Here is a 17,833-nt window from a genome sequence, read left to right as displayed (position 1 = left end):
ATTTTATTTTTTATCAAAAAACATTTTTTAAACACAAATGCCCCAACATTACCCACCCCCACAAACTAACATGTAATAATATGAAAACCTACCCCCAAACCTACTTATCCTATCTAACAACTACCCTAATCTAACGTTTCACTAACCCCCTTAAACCCACTACAAAACATCATAAGGAATGAGGAGGGAGGGGGCTGAACTAGGGGTGAAGGGAGGCATCAGTTCAGAGGTTAGGCCTCTTGAGTGTCCTCTTGATGGCCTTCAGTCTCTTTGTATTGCGGTTCACCTCCTTCTTTAGGCTGTCCAGCTTCTTGAGGACCTGTTTCATGCACCTCTGTAGGTCCTTTATTGCCGACATGTCCATTGCAGCAGGCGTGGTGGGCTGTGGTGCCAATGTTGAGGGAGCTGCAGGTGGGGCAGGTGGGGCAGATGTGACGGTGGCGGCTGTGGCCCCTTGTGTAGGTGTGGTGCTTTGTCCTCTCTTTGTGGCTAATGCGGGTCCCCCTTGGCTAAATGCTCGCCTTTTCCCACTGGCTCTCTCTTTTCGATAGCATCGTGATATCTTGTGGTACGCAGACTCCACATCCAAAATGTGGTGATAGCGCACTACCCTCTTCTGGAACGCCCTGAGTTCTGCAATGTCCATGTTGGCAGCTGTTAAATAGAGACAGGCAACCATCAGTGTCATCATTGTGTGATGTATGTACAGATGATACTCTAACACTCTGCCTCGATTTGCACATGCACTCCGAATAACATTGCAGATAATACAATGTCCCTGATGAATGTAACGACAACGCTGCTTACCCATCATGTCATTGACACCAAAGCAATGCACAACAAGAGTTGGAACCAAATAAACTAACCTGTGCATGGATTTAGTGCAATGTGTCACAATGCAAAGGCAGCAACTACTTCACATGGGCCAGGCCCACTAATCTTCATAATCTGAGTCAACTTTAAAGCACACAACACCAGTACCTAGTAGATGTCATTGGGAGTATGGTATGCAGTTGCTAATAATAAGGGGTCAGTGCTGATTGGGACACATGCAAGCCTGAATGAGATGACTGTCATCTACACCATGACAATCACATCTGCCTACATATATGTTGTTCCCCTACCCCTGTGCCTCAGGGTGGATGGGCATGCAATCCATCATCACAACTGTCGAGGTCAACCACGAAGGCATGTCCACTTATACATGGATTTAGGGAGTGGAACACATGTGAGGAAGGCTGCCACCTAGGAAGCAGGTATCCATAGGTCATTCACATCTACATTCATGTGTCCAGGTGCGGACACCCATCAACACCTGATCTGCCAACACAATTCCCTAAACACCCACATTGACGCCAGCACACGTCTGGCCTTGACCTGCATACACGCCTATCACATACCACATAAGTGTCACATAAATGGAGTACAACTTATGGAGCTACATGCTGGGGGACAGTTACCCACCCAGTCCTACATGTACATTACAATACAGGGATGCAGGGGGGTGTAGTTTGGCCACCGAACAGATTGGCCGCCTGAGGACAAAGCTCTGCGCGCCGAGATAGATTTCAGCTACGGTGGGGGCAACACGAGCCTCAGACAGCCTCACAACGGCTTCCCGGGTCTGCGAGATACGCAGTTCGGGGAAATAACAGATTTCCGCAGCAAGATATTGTGCCTGCAATGCCGTTGGACGCGGATCGCTGGAGGCCTTCAACGGCGTGGCCGACCGCGGCCTAATGTGAGGGGCCTGCCCGCCGAAGGAAGTCCCCTCGGAAGCCTCGGAACCGCGGCTGCGCTCTGAACAGCGCGGTCGAGGCCACCAGCAAAGAACAAGGCGTCGGGAGGCGTGGGGGTAAGAAGCGACGGAAGAGGGCCCCTCTCCACTCTCATCTCGATCTCTGTCTCCAAACTACCACCCACGGGCAGCGCTGCAAACTCCGGCATATCACCACGATAGAAACGGCGCATGCCGCTGCACACTACCGGAGGAAATCTTGGAGCCACAGGGCGTACGGGGCGAGAAGGCAACGGCCTCCCCCACCCCCGAGTAGGGTGGAGAACGAACAGGCTTGAGGCTCACCCGAGGCCCACGATCATGTGCCCGGTCGGGGCATCAAACGAAGGGCACGAGAAAGAGCGTCGAATCAACGACGGATAAATACTGCGGCCACACCCTGAACAAATAAAATAGAGGAGAAAACTACCTACCTACGAGTAGCACTGAGAGTGAAACAAAAATCTCCTTGAACTATCTACCTTGTAACATAACAGCGATGCTGCGGTCTAGAAAGGCATAATCTGAGACACATAGCCGCATACAGTGCAATAATAGGAAGAAACTAGAAGAACGACTGATCCCCAATTGCAACACATAAACTTTGTTGTGAGAGGCCATCAATATACAGCCTCGCAATAGAGCGCTAGGTGGCCATTACTAACCGGAACACCGACCTCCCACCCCCACCTCCCCTCCCCCAAGAGAGACAAAGTGGGGGACCATCACAAGGGGGACAAAGTGAATAGATACAGATGGGGAAGAGATGGAGCACCACCAGCAGAGAGGGCATGGAAGAGGTGAAATACTACAAAGCGGTACAGGAGGACGGAATGGATAGACGAAGATAGGGAAGAAGTGAAATAACAGCGGCAAGACAGAGTGAAGTATAAGTACGAAACAATCACTCACAACAGAACGTCACAGAAACGGTTGGGTAGGAATCGATGTCCGACGGCAGTGTCACCCATCGTATCACAATAACAGTAAAAGTTCTGTCTCAACCTCCTACCCTCCCCTTTTTACGCCATAGATCCTATCTTTCAGATAATAACACTACCGCATGGAAGAGACCCGAAGGCAGACCTCCATCAGTCACACAAATAGTGGCTGTCTTGGGGAATGGTCCATAACATCCTATAGATGCCACGAAAGAAGAACAGAAGCGGCCCCCCCACTGCCTACACAGCCTTTTAACTAGCCCGCATCTCATATCAATATTCCACCTCCTCTACCAAGTGCAACTCCTACCTATAAGGATCACCCTCCTACAACAGATACGACCTCGACGCCTCAACCTACAGGACAGGGGAAGGACGACCGGCAAGCTACGACCTCATCATACCCACACGATGAAATCTACCACATAGAGCCTCCTACATTCTGGAAGAAATGCCCAACGGAAAGCTTTCAGGCAAGCCTTCCAGACAACTCCTGTTCTCAGAGGCTATCTCACAATCGAAACCCACGACAACACAAATGGCAACACCAGGGCCAATGCCCACACCAACAGACCCTCCTGCCCCGGAAGCCACAGAACGTAGGAGATTGCCTCGGTGGGACGTCGTCTTGAGGCAATGGATCAGAAGATCACGGACTTAACCATAGCCTCTTCCTCCATCCGTGCAGATATAGCAGGTTTTAAGCACACAGCGGACGCCCTGGACCAGCGCCTCACTACGGTGGAAGATCAAATGGCGACACTGCCAGATCAGGAAATCGAATTAAAATCCCTCCAAGCAAAGGTAACCGACTTGGAAGACCAGAGCCGCCGAGACAACAAACGGCTCTTCGGAATCCCAGAACGCAAAGAAGGATCTGACACCAAGGCCTTTCTCCAATCACTTCTGCCCGACCTCTTCGGTATTGAATTTTCACCACCACTAGAATTCCAAAGGGCGCACAGAATCGGACCACCTCACAAGGCTGCCTCCGACAAACCACGGCCCGTCATAGCATGCTTTTTAAGACATGATCAGGCTCGACAGGTCCTATCAGCAGCTAAAATACAAGGACCAGCCTCTTTGGATGGCAATGAGATCAGAGTAGCTGCCGACTTCTCCAGGCTGACGAATGAAAAGCGAAAAGCATTCCTAGCCTTTCAGACCGCAGCTCAGGAAACTAGACATCAAATATGGCCTTGTCGAACCAGCAAGGATGTGGATCACCTATCGTGGTAAATCCAAAGACTTTACGGAACCGGAGGACCTCAGCTCATTTCTCAATGATCTTACCTCACACCCCATGGATGTTTCATCAGGACAAGGAGATCCCGATGCCTCCCAGAACTGGAACAACCCCCCTGCTACACTGCCACGAGCCCAGTGGCAATGGTCTGCCTCACACAAGAGAGGCAGAATGTATGACCGCCTTCCCAAGCCACAGGACAACCGGGACCAGGTGCTACAGGCAGTAATAGACCACACCCAGGACATGGGTGTGGACAAATCCTGCTCCCCTCTGAAGCCGTCACTGGACGATCACTCAGATCATTGAACTCCGAGAATACTTTGAACACTGAAGGAACGGACCCTCATTTAGCAACCAACCTACTTTTCGTCAGACAGATAAGTGGCATGCCCAACTGTTCTGAACTAAAGTTGCACCATTGATGGGGAGGGAGTGCGGGGGTCCGAGAGTTTACCATCACCCCCGTCCATTATGGGATATCAGCTCTTAAATAGTAATGCCTGTTTATCGGCTAGGACTTCCCTAATCAACCTCAGAGGTATAGCTGAGGCACCTACACAGATCTGTAGAGACAATCCTGAAGGATGTCAAAACTGTTCTAAATTCATCATTTTAAACCCTACACTCAGCTTTAAATATGCATGATCAGATCTTCCTCAACACCTCCCCCCACGTTCTTCTGCTTCTGAACTTGGACTCCTTTATATTCAAACCCCAGTGATATAATTATCATTATCTATCTATACTCGCACCACGCAACACATAACACACTGAGGCTGACTACTGACCCCTCCCAAAATCATCAAAGAAACACTGAAATAACCCCCATCATATCTACATCTCATAATAACACTCCCTCAACGCGTGGACTCCACAGGTACGAACCCGCAGGTTAACAGACTAATTGACAGCAGGTTTTCTTTTTCCCTTCCTTGTGTTCTTCTTCTAGGTCTTTCTCTCACTTTTTATTCATTAGTGCATAAGTTCTTCTCCTCTCCGATTTAGGAGCCTTTTAACCTTACTTCTAATTTCATAACTCCTACTCACTGCCCCTGGTGACCGAGGGACCCAGACACATCTTGTCTTTATCCCTTATATTATATTAAACCATCCCCTCATTACACATCCCTGAATAGCTAGTATCTATATAATATTCTCCCCCCCGTGCCTGCCGCCCCTGACCGCACATTACAGATACATTATACAGAATACACCTCATCCACATAGCACCCATAGGAACGACAACACCGCTCACAGTCGTCTCCTGGAATGTCCATGGTATGACCAACTATGTCAAACGACAGAAAGTACTATCCTATTTACGCTCTAAACATGCGGATATTGCCCTGTTACAGGAAACACACCTTGACTCAGCAGAATCTGAAAAACTTTGTAGAGACTGGGTTGGCAAAGTACTCTATAGCGGTAAACCGCCCGCATATGACGGAACGCAGGGTACTGGGAGGAAATGCAGAGTGGCAATTCTCATACGTCGTTCACTGCAGTTCCGGCTGCTTAAAACATAGCATGACCCGAAAAGGTCGTTATGTCCTAGCCAAAATCAAGATAGGTCTGTCCACGATCTGCATAGGTTCAATATACGTCTGAATAGGCTCCAAGCACACTTTCTTTCTCTCTCTTAATCGACTGCTCACACAGATTGGCACCTCTCAATATGTACTGGGTGGAGACTGGAACATTGTACAAGATGCTATCCTTGATCGCACAAGCGGCCTTGACACAGGCAATAACTCAGATAGGGCCCTACTCGACTAAGTCCTTTCCGACCACGGCTTGTTAGACTGCTGGAGCTTATTACACCCCTCAGACCGCCAATACACCTTTCTCTCTCCAGTCCATGGAACCCAATCGCGATTGGACTACTTTATGATCGACCAGAGACTGATACAATCTATAAAACTGACGGATATCCTTGCGGCCGCACTATCGGACCACTCCCCGGTCCTACTAATGCTGGAACTGGGATTGATCAGCCCCGGCCGTAAACCATGGCGCCTCCCCAATTCCAGATATAGAACCCCAAAAGGAAAGGAACAACTTAAAACCCACTTAACCACCTACCTAAAAGATAACAAAGGCTCGGTATCCTCACCCCAACTCCTATGGGCGGCAGCAAAGGCAACCATCAGAGGTCAGCTAATGCGAGACGCCGCCATTGCCAACGCCCAAAAAAGAGATCAACAGGCCAACCTAGAAGACAGTATAGCCCATGCAACCAGGGAATATACGCGAACCCCCACTCCATCCAATTGCCGCCATCTTGAACAAGCTAAAATAGAACTCAACTCCCTATATACCTCGCAGGCAGAATATGCATTGACACGGCGAGAAAGCAGGCCATCTACTAGCCGCCAAACTACACCAAAGAGAAATCACATTAGCCATACCAGCACTCACTGATCAAAACAATGACCTCCTCACGCACCCACAGGCAATTGCAAATGAATTCGGCAGCTATTACCAAGCCCTATATACCCCAGAAACAGTAGAAGCCAATGACCGCCTGAACACCTTCCTACAAAGAGCAGATATACCCTGTCTTTCGACAGAAGGTAGGGCACTCCTAGAAGGTGACATTAGCAAGATAGAAATTCAACAGGCGATGGCCAATCTATCGTACCACAAAGCCCCCGGGGAAGACGGCTTTACATCTGAATTCTATAAATGGTCCAGGACAGATACAGTGGAAACCCTATACAACGCTTTCCAGGGAGTGGACGCACGGGATCCCTATATCCTATCTCCAACAAAGCCACTATCACAGTTTTACCCAAACCAGGAAGAGACCCACTTCTTTGTGGGAGCTACCGTCTCATATCACTACTTAATGGAGACACCAAAATCTTAGCAACAATATTAGCAACCTGACTTAAAAAAGTAATTCCCTCTCTGATCCATCATACCCAGGTGGGCTTTGTACCAGGCCGCTCATCACGGAATCATCTCCGTACGCTATTCCATACCATATGGACAGCGCGAGATTCACAGGAAGAAGCCCTTGCCCTCTCATTGGATGCAGAAAAGACATTCGACCGCATAGAATGGTGGTATCTTTTTGAAATGTTAAAACGCTTCGGACTAGGGACTAACTTCATTAATAGAATACGACTACTCTGTGATTCCCCGACAGCTCAGGTGAACTGTGGAGGGTTCCTATCTGACACCTTCCCGATCTCCAGAGGAACACGACAGGGCTGCCCACTATCCCCACTATTATTCTTATTAGCTGTCGAACCACTTGCGGCGGTAATTAGGAACTCCAATGTAATATCAGGAATCCCGATCAGGGGCGGATGTTCCAACATTTATCTATACGCAGACAATATCCTACTCACGCTCACCGACCTATCCAATTTCCTACCAGCTCTTAAACAGATATTGACAGAATTTGAGCAGCTTTCGGGCTATCGGATGAACTGGGATAAAAGCGAGGCCCTCCCCTTATCCCCTGTAACAACCAGCTCCTCCCTACAAGGTCTACCGGTTAAATGGAAACACACACGGCTCCGTTACTTAGGTATTGATATAAATAGAGGCCTAGAAAACATAGCGATAGACAACTTAATCACTGACATGAAACGAGACTTTGAGAAATGGAAACAATTAGGATTCTCCATGTGGGGTAGGGTGCAGGCGGTAAGAATGGTAACCCTCCCAAGATTTTTATACGTGCTGGGTATGCTTCCTTTATACATACCATTAACCCTCCTGCGAGAGATGGACCGTTGCATTCGCGCCTTTGTCTGGGGATCCATGCGCCCACGACTGCCCAGAGCCATGTTATTAGCATGACGTGAATTTGGAGGTTTGAACCTCCCTTCCATAGAACATTATTCTTAAGCATTACACTTATCACAGATGACCCTCTTACTCCCGAATGTGCGGGACCCACCACAGTTACAGGAGATCCTCACGAACTGCAGATACTATACAACACGGACATGCTGGACCAATGAACTACCGATCCCATGATAGGGGCCACGAGGAAAGCTTGCCGACAGGCGGACCGCTCCCTGAAAATAGACTCATATCTCCATGACAGAGCCCCCCTATGGGGCAATAAAGGACTCCAGATAGGAGGTAAGACCATCCACTGGCGGGACTGGTATCAAAAAGGCATCATAAGGATAGACCAACTCATCTCTGGAGACAATTGGAAGACGTTCAGGGAGATACAGGGCCAATTTGCCCTCCCCAATCACCATTCATGGCGCTACCTACAGTTGCGACACTGTCTGATACAGCGACTAGGACGATCCCCCCGGCAATTAACACATTCACCAATACTCCAATACCTAGAAACATGGGGCCAAATGAAAGGGGCTGTGTCGGGGGTACAGGCGGTGCTTAATCGACACCTCTTCTCGCTACCACTACTCAACTCCCTTAGAGAAAAATGGCAAACCTGTCTACAGAAAGATTATGACCTAGAAGACTGGGCTGAATTAATTGAGGCTAGAGGCCGAGGAGCCCGTGAAGCTCGCCTGGAATTCTGCCTCTTCAAGACTCTACATGACTGGTATTGGACCCCCCAAGAAACTATACACGGCACAACTTTTGCCCCACGCATCCTGTTGGAGATGCCCCAACAAACATTGCGACCTTACCCACATCTTACATGATTGTACTGCTATACAACCCTTCTGGCGGGCGATAGGACACACTCTCGGATAGGTGTTGCCCTTACTGCCAACGCTCACACCATCCCTCATACTCCTACACGATACAGGGGAACTACAACATCTCTCACAACCCCAAAGCCGACTATTGCATACTGCGCTAGCCACAGCCAAATTATGTATCCTCAGGCATTGGCGGGCAATGGCTGCTCCCTCCCAGGAAGAATGGATTGGTGCAATGTACCAGGCAGCCTCCCACGAATGCCTCATATATGACCTACAGGATAAAACTGATATATTCCTACAAACATGGTCACCCTTCCTACCTAATCTGATGACCTAGATATATCCTGTGATAGACCACCAAAACCATTTAAATTATGCAAACAAAAACCAATGCCCACACATTAATATATATAACATAACCTTCAATTATATTGTACCCTCTTTTTACATTGTCCTCTCATCCCTAATAAATCATCATTACTATCATCCCTGTCTACATCTAGGTCGCCTTATCCCCTTCAACCCCCTCCCTTTGCCCCCCCTCCCCCTCCCTCGGTCACCACTGCTACGAGCACCACTGCCGCCATAGCGGTCCCCATTATCTTTCTTTCTATTAGTGTTATTATCATCATAATGGATATTATTACCCCTATCGCCCTTTATATCTATCTTTCTCTACCTAGAAATAATCTAATTATTATGCTTTTCAACATTATTTACCCAATTAAGTTGAATACCCCTTAATCAATCATTAATCATGGATACACTCCCGCACCCTGGCGGCAGGACACCTTATTATCAATATACTAACACGTATCACGAACAATCACTCCATATATTACAATAGCACAACACGACTATCCTTGATCAATGTTTCCTCAATAGAAAACACCCCAATTTCTTTCTTACCTATGTATCAGTACTCATTGGGTCTTTCTTGTCCTCTCCGTAAAACTACCCTCCCTATGAGTCCCTGAGTTCCTTGAGGAAGGGATACTACTAGAAACAGACAGGAATGCTCTTACAACGAACCATCTCTGTTCAAAATGTACACCATGTCACAGAGAGGCTATTATACTAAATACCCATCAATGGCACCTATTAATATAATACAATAGAATAGTAATATGCTGCAGTTAATCTATGATATGGATATACCCAAAACGTATGGCTGTATACCCTTTAAAGACGAAGTTCAAGTAGTCTCAAGATTGATACATTTTATTTGTTTGGAGACATGAGACCACTATGCTATTAATACTGGCTCTTAAATGTGATTATTAATGCTGGGATAAGGCACGTTTTTCTGTGTTTGATATACTTGTATACAATGATTGAAGACTGTAAAAGCGGAGTACCCCCAAAGATGGGAGGAATTTTGTTAACTTATCCTTTGTACATGACTTGTGTAACGAAATATGAATAATGACTATAATAATAATAATAAAAAATAACACAAAAAAAAACTATACAGGGATGCACCAATTTGTGTGGAAAACTGGTGCATCACTGTGTTGTGAGAATGATGTTATGACCCAGTGCCAATATACTGACACTGGTGCACTTCCAAGCCACATGTGTGCCTACATGTGGCTACTAATCACCTTGTTCACACGCTGCTACCTATTGCACAGCACAGGACTCCAAAGATATGACTCTCTGCTTGTGAATGGGTAATCCTTGCACAGGACACAATGTCACCATCCAGCCTACTTTGATATCTGATCACGTGTCAGCTCATCCTATCTAGCATTGAGTTCAACACACAATAGCCGCAATCACTACACGGGACAGACATTATCACACTTACTGGATACATCTGGGTCCTGAAATCTTGCCACTTCTCCGATGGTGTAGGGGGCAGGTCCACCTGTAAGACATCGATGGAAATATATGCTCAATGTCATATCACTGTCACTACGAGTGGACAACATATCACAGTGTGTAACATTTTAGATGAGTGAGCTAGTGATCCTGCATGAAGACAGTACAACAGACATACCACTGCAAACTCACATTGACACTGACGCTCCAGTGATTTAGAGCCACACATCTGCACACATGCACTGGGCCTAAGATTCATGTGGTGCTAAACCCTACAACAATCATATGTGGCCAATTATGTCTGTGACTGCTTTTAAATAAAGCAGTATTTTTTTTTTTTTAAATGCAGCACGTTTTCATTAAAGGAAAACGGAATGCATTCCAAAATCAAAAAAATGCTAAGTTTACTTTTCATTTTTTTCAGAGTAGACAGGGGTCCGTGGGACCACTGCCTCCTCCGGAAAAATGCTTTCACATGCAGTCACAAAGGGGGAGGGGTCCCATTGGGACACCTTCCCTTTTGCGAATGGGTTAGCACCAGCTGTGACTGTGACTCGCAATTAAGAAGGGAACGCCCCTTCCTAAATGCAACTCGCAAACCCTTTTTGCGATTTGTTAATGTGATGATTGGCAAAATTGGGGTTGTGCATTGGAAAAAGCTTTTTCACGTCATAAAAGGCCCGATTCTCCAAATTGGTCCGTTTGCGATGATAAAAAAAAGCTTCGTACATGTGGCCCTAAGTGTAGGAAAGTACCTTCTTGCCTGGCATGTTACCCCCATATTTCACTGTATATATGTTGTTTTAGTTGTATGTGTCACTGGGACCCTGCCAGCCAGGGCCCCAGTGCTCATCAGTGCTCATAAGTGTTCCCTGTATGTGTTCCCTGTGTGATGACTAACTGTCTCACTGAGGCTCTGCTAACCAGAACCTCAGTGGTTACGCTCTCTCTTTGCTTTCCAAATTGTCACTAACAGGCTAGTGACCAATTTCACCAATTCACATTTGCATACTGGAACACCCTTATAATTCCCTAGTATATGGTACTGAGGTACCCAGGGTATTGGGGTTCCAGGAGATCCCTATGGGCTGCAGCATTTCTTTTGCCACCCATAGGGAGCTCTGACAATTCTTACACAGGCCTGCCATTGCAGCCTGAGTGAAATACCGTCCACGTTATTTCACAGCCATTTACCACTGCACTTAAGTAACTTATAAGTCACCTATGTGTCTAACCTTTACCTGGTAAAGGTTGGGTGCGAAGTTACTTAGTGTGTGGGCACCCTGGCACTAGCCAAGGTGCCCCCACATTGTTCAGGGCAAATTCCCCGGACTTTGTGAGTGCGGGGACACCATTACACGCGTGCACTGTACATAGGTCACTACCTATGTACAGCGTCACAATGGGAACTCCGAACATGGCCATGTAAAATGTCTAAGATCATGGAATTGTCACCCCAATGCCATTCTGGCATTGGGGAGACAATTCCATGATCCCCCGAGTCTCTAGCACAGACCCAGGTACTGCCAAACTACCTTTCCCGGGGTTTCACTGCAGCTGCTGCTGCTGCCAACCCCTCAGACAGGTTTCTGCCCTCCTGGGGTCCAGCCAGGCTTGGCCCAGGAAGGCAGAACAAAGGACTTTCTCAGAGAGAGGGTGTTACACCCTCTCCCTTTGGAAAAAGGTGTCAGGGCTGGGGAGGAGTAGCCTCCCCCAGCCTCTGGAAATGCTTTGATGGGCACAGATGGTGCCCATCTCTGCACAAGCCAGTCTACACCGGTTCAGGGATCCCCCAGCCCTGCTCTGGCGTGAAACTGGACAAAGGAAAGGGAGTGACCACTCCCCTGACCTGCACCTCCCCTGGGAGGTGCCCAGTGCTCCTCCAGTGTGCTCCAGACCTCTGCCATCTTGGAAACAGAGGTGCTGCTGGCACACTGGACTGCTCTGAGTGGCCAGTGCCAGCAGGTGACGTCAGAGACCCCTTCTGATAGGCTCTTACCTGTGTTGCTAGCCTATCCTCCTTCCTAAGTAGCCAAACCTCCTTTTCTGGCTATTTAGGGTCTCTGCTTTGGGGAATTCTTTAGATAACGAATGCAAGAGCTCATCAGAGTTCCTCTGCATCTCTCTCTTCACCTTCTGCCAAGGAATCGACCGCTGACTGCTCTGGACGCCTGCAAAACCGCAACAAAGTAGCAAAGACGACTACTGCAACCTTGTATCGCTGATCCGGCCGCCTTCTCGACTGTTTTCCTGGTGGTGCATGCTGTGGGGGTAGTCTGCCTCCTCTCTGCACTAGAAGCTATGAAGAAATCTCCAGTGGGTCGATGGAATCTTCCCCCTGCAACCGCAGGCAACAAAAGACTGCATCAACGGTCCTCTGGGTCCCCTCTCAGCACGACGAGCGTGGTCTCTGGAACTCAGCAACTCTGTCCAAGTGACTCCCACAGTCTAGTGACTCTTCAGTCCAAGTTTGGTGGAGGTAAGTCCTTGCCTCCCCACGCTAGACTGCATTGCTGGGTACCGCGTGATTTGCAGCTGCTTCGGCTCCTGTGCACTCTTCCAGGATTTCCTTTGTGCACAGCCAAGCCTAGGTCCCCGACACTCTAACCTGCAGTGCACAACCTCCTGAGTTGTCCTCCGGCATCGTGGGATCTTCTTTTGTGACTTCGGGTGAGCTCGGGTTCACTTTTCTTTGTAGTGCCTGTTCTGGCACTTCTGCGGGTGCTGCCTGCTTCTGAGAGGGCTCCTTGTCTTGCTGGGCACCCCCTCTGTCTCCTCACGCAATTGGCGACATCCTGGTCCCTCCTGGGTCACAGCAGCATCCAAAAACCCTAACCATGACCCTTGCAGCTAGCAAGGCTTGTTTGCGGTCTTTCTGCGTGGGAACACCTCTGCAAGCTTCTTCACGACGTGGGACATCCACCCTCCAAAGGGGAAGTTCCTAGTCCTCTTCATTCTTGCAGAATCCACAGCTTCTACCATCCGGTGGCAGCTTCTTTGCACCCTCAGCTGGCATTTCCTGGGCATCTGCCCAATCTCGACTTTGTCGCGACTCTAGGACTTGGTCCCCTTGTTCCACAGGTACTCTCATCCGGAAATCCATTGTTGTTGCATTGCTGGTGTTGGTCTTCCTTGCAGAATTCCCCTATCACGACTTCTGTGCTCTCTGGGGAACTTAGGTGCACTTTACACCTACTTTTCAGGGTCTTGGGGTGGGCTATTTTTCTAACCCTCACTGTTTTCTTACAGTCCCAGCGACCCTCTACAAGCTCACATAGGTGTGGGGTCTATTTGTGGTTCGCATTCCACTTTTGGAGCATATGGTTTGTGTTGCCCCTATACCTATGTGCTCTCATTGCAATCTATTGTGACTGTACATTGCTTGCATTGCTTTCTATTGCTATTACTGCATATTTTTGGTAGGTATTGTGTACATATATCTTGTGTATATTTGCTATCCTCATACTGAGGGTACTCACTGAGATACTTTTGGCATATTGTCATAAAAATAAAGTACCTTTATTTTTAGTATATCTGTGTATTGTGTTTTCTTATGATATTGAGCATATGACACCAGTAGTATAGTAGGAGCTTTGCATGTCTCCTAGTTCAGCCTAAGCTGCTCTGCTAAGCTACCTTTTCTATCAGCCTAAGCTGCTAGAACACCTCTTCTACACTAATAAGGGATACCTGGACCTGGTGCAGAGTGTATGTACCCCTTGGTACCCACTACAAACCAGGCCAGCCTCCTACATTGGTCGTGCAGCAGTGGGATAAGTACTTGCAACTACTTACCACTTTGTCATTTTGTACTTTTCATAAGAGAAAAATATACAAAACAAGTTTAGTGTATGTACACCTAACCAAAAAGTTTTGCTTTTCTTCTCTTACTCTATTGCTAAGTGCTGAAAAGTACCTCTAAAACTTTCAAAAAGTTTCTAAAAAGTTGAACAAGTTTTTTTCTGTTGCCTTAAAAAGTTCTGAAACTTTTTCTTTCTTTTTCTGTCCCTTAAACTCTTTTCTATCATGTCTGGTACAGGTCTTACTCTTGATCTGGCCAGCACAGCTTATGACCACCTTAACTGGAAAGGTGTAAGGAGTCTCTGCATTGATAGAGGTTTAGGGGTAGGGAAGAATCCCTCTAGAGAATTGTTAGTTAACATGCTCATTAAAAATGATAAGGCCTTAGCTGGCACATCTGGTGAGAAGTTAGCAGATGGTTCACCCTCTGACTCTGGGGCAGCCCCAGCAAGAATGTTAGATGGTATTCTTTCCATCCTGCCCCTTAGAAGGCCACCTAGCATGGCTGGTACTAATGTGAGCTCTCATCACAGTAGGGATGTCATTCCTTTAGGCCAGGTTGTTAGAGTGCCAACTGTTAGGGACAGGTCTCCCTCTGGTCATTCACACCATTCTTCTGTGTCAAAGCATGCCCAACCCACCCACCCTGATGACAGAATGTTAGAAAGGGAGCTCAATAGATTGAGAGTGAAAGAGTCCAGGCTGAAGCTTAAACAGCAACAGCTGGCTCTAGACAGGGAAACATTAGACTTAGAAAAAGAAAGGCAGAGGTTTGGGTTAGGACCCCATGGTGGCAGCAGCAGTATTACAGATAGTAATCCTGTGAAAGAGCATGATTCTAGGAATCTTCACAAGATAGTTCCCCCTTACAAGGAGGGGGATGACATTAACAAGTGGTTTGCTGCACTGAGAGGGCCTGTGTTGTACAGGGGGTCCCTCAAAGGCAGCGGGCTGCTATCCTATGGCTATCTTTCAGTGGAAAGGGTAGGGATAGGCTCCTTACTGTTAAGGAAAGTGATGCCAATAATTTTACAGTTTTAAAGAATGCACTCCTGGATGGTTATGGCTTAACCACTGAACAATACAGGATTAAGTTCAGAGAAACCAAAAAGGAGTCTTCACAAGACTGGGTAGACTTTGTTGACCATTCAGTGAAGGCCTTGGAGGGGTGGTTACATGGCAGTAAAGTTTCTGACTATGAAAGCCTGTATAACTTGATCCTGAGAGAGCATATTCTTAATAACTGTGTGTCTGATTTGTTACACCAATATCTAGTGGACTCAGATCTGACCTCTCCCCAAGAATTGGGAAAGAAGTCAGACAAATGGGTCAGAACAAGAGTGAACAGAAAAGTTAATACAGGGGGTGACAAGGATGGCAAGAAGAAGGATGGTAAGTCTTCAGACAAGAGTGGGGACAAATCTAAAAATGAGTCTTCATCAGGTCCACAGAAACACTCTGGTGGGGGTGGTGGGTCCAAATCCTCTTCTAATCAAGTAAAGAAACCATGGTGCTATTTATGTAAAGTAAAAGGCCATTGGACAACTGATGCCAGTTGTCTAAAGAAAAGCACCAAGCCTCCCACTACCACAACCCCTGCTGCTACACCTAGTGCCCCTAGTAATAGCAGTGGTGGTGGGAGCAAACCAAATAATAGCCAATGCAAGGGAGTAGCTGGGCTCACTTTTGGTAATTTAGTTGGGGTTGGTCTTGTTAGGGAGACCACACAGGCTGTGTTAGTCTCTGAAGGTGCCATTGATTTGACTACCTTGGTTGCTTGTCCCCTTAATATGGATAAGTACAAGCAACTTCCACTAATAAATGGTGTTGAGGTTCAGGCCTACATGAACACAGGTGCCAGTGTTACTATGGTAATAGAGAAACTGGTCCACCCTGAACAACACCTACTTGGTCACCAGTACCAAGTGACTGATGCTCATAACAACACTCTTATCCACCCCATGGCTGTTGTTAATCTCAACTGGGGGAGGGGTTACTGGTCCAAAGAAAGTTGTGGTTACCTCAGATTTACCTGTAGACTGTCTACTAGGGAACGATTTAGAGACATCAGCTTGGGCAGAAGTGGAGTTGGAGGCTCATGCAGCAATGCTGGGCATTCCTGGGCATATTTTTGCTTTGACAAGGGCTCAGGCCAAAAAGCAAAAAGGACAGGGTGACTTGGATCCTGGAACAATGGACCAAGTGCTCCCTAAAGCTAGGGTTAGTAAAGGTAAATCACTACCTACTATCCCTCCCTCTTCAGTGGATTCAACTTCTGAGGAAGAAGAATTTCCCCCCTGTGCAGAACCTTCACCAGAGGAGCTGGAAGCAGACACTGCTGAGCTTTTGGGTGGAGGGGGGCCTGCCAAGGAGGAGCTGAGTGTGGCACAGCAGACCTGTCCCACACTAGAGGGTCTAAGACAGCAAGCTGTCAAACAGCAAAATGGGGATGTCAGTGACTCTCACAGAGTTTACTGGGAGGACAACCTCTTGTATACAGAGGCAAGGGACCCAAAACCTGGAGCTGCCAGGAGATTGGTTATTCACCTGCAATACAGAGAGTTCCTCCTAACTCTAGCCCACGACATTCCCTTGGCTGGACATTTGGGGCAGATGAAAACATGGGATAGGCTTGTCCCCCTGTTTCATTGGCCTAGAATGTCAGAGGACACAAAGGAATTTTTAAGTCCTGTGTCACCTGTCAAGCCAATGGCAAAACAGGTGGCACCCCAAAGGCTCCCCTTATTCCACTACCTGTGGTTGGGGTTCCCTTTGAAAGGGTAGGGGTTGACATAGTTGGCCCCCTTGACCCTCCTACTGCTTCAGGCAATAGGTTTATCTTGGTGGTAGTGGACCATGCCACCAGATATCCTGAAGCAATTCCTCTAAGGACCACTACAGCTCCTGCAGTGGCAAAGGCCCTCCTGGGAATCTTTTCCAGGGTGGGTTTCCCAAAAGAGGTAGTATCAGACAGGGGTAGCAACTTTATGTCTGCATACTTAAAGGCCATGTGGAAGGAATGTGGTGTAACATACAAATTCACCACACCTTATCATCCACAAACAAATGGACTGGTTGAGAGATTTAACAAAACTCTCAAAGGAATGATAATGGGACTCCCTGAAAAACTCAGGAGGAGATGGGATGTCCTGTTACCTTGCCTCCTTTTTGCTTACAGGGAGGTACCCCAAAAAGGAGTGGGCTTCAACCCCTTTGAACTCCTATTTGGACACCCTGTAAGAGGTCCTCTAACACTTGCAAAGCATGGTTGGGAACAACCTTTAAAAGCTCCTAAGCAAGACATAGTGGACTATGTACTTGGTCTAAGATCCAGAATGGCTGAGTATATGAAAAAGGCCAGTAAAAACCTTCAGGCCAGCCAAGAGCTCCAAAAGCAATGGCATGACCAGAAGGCTGTTCTGATTCAGTACCAACCAGGGCAGAAAGTGTGGGTCTTGGAGCCTTTGGCCCCAAGAGCACTCCAAGACAAATGGAGTGGACCCCACATTATTGTTGAAAAGAAGGGAGAAGTCACCTACTTGGTTGACTTAGGCACTGCCAGGAGTCCCCTTAGGGTGCTCCATTCAATCGCCTG

This window comes from Pleurodeles waltl, chromosome 5, assembly GCF_031143425.1.
Source record: "Pleurodeles waltl isolate 20211129_DDA chromosome 5, aPleWal1.hap1.20221129, whole genome shotgun sequence".
Taxonomy (NCBI): Eukaryota; Metazoa; Chordata; class Amphibia; order Caudata; family Salamandridae; genus Pleurodeles; species Pleurodeles waltl.
This window is presented reverse-complemented; position numbering follows the sequence as displayed.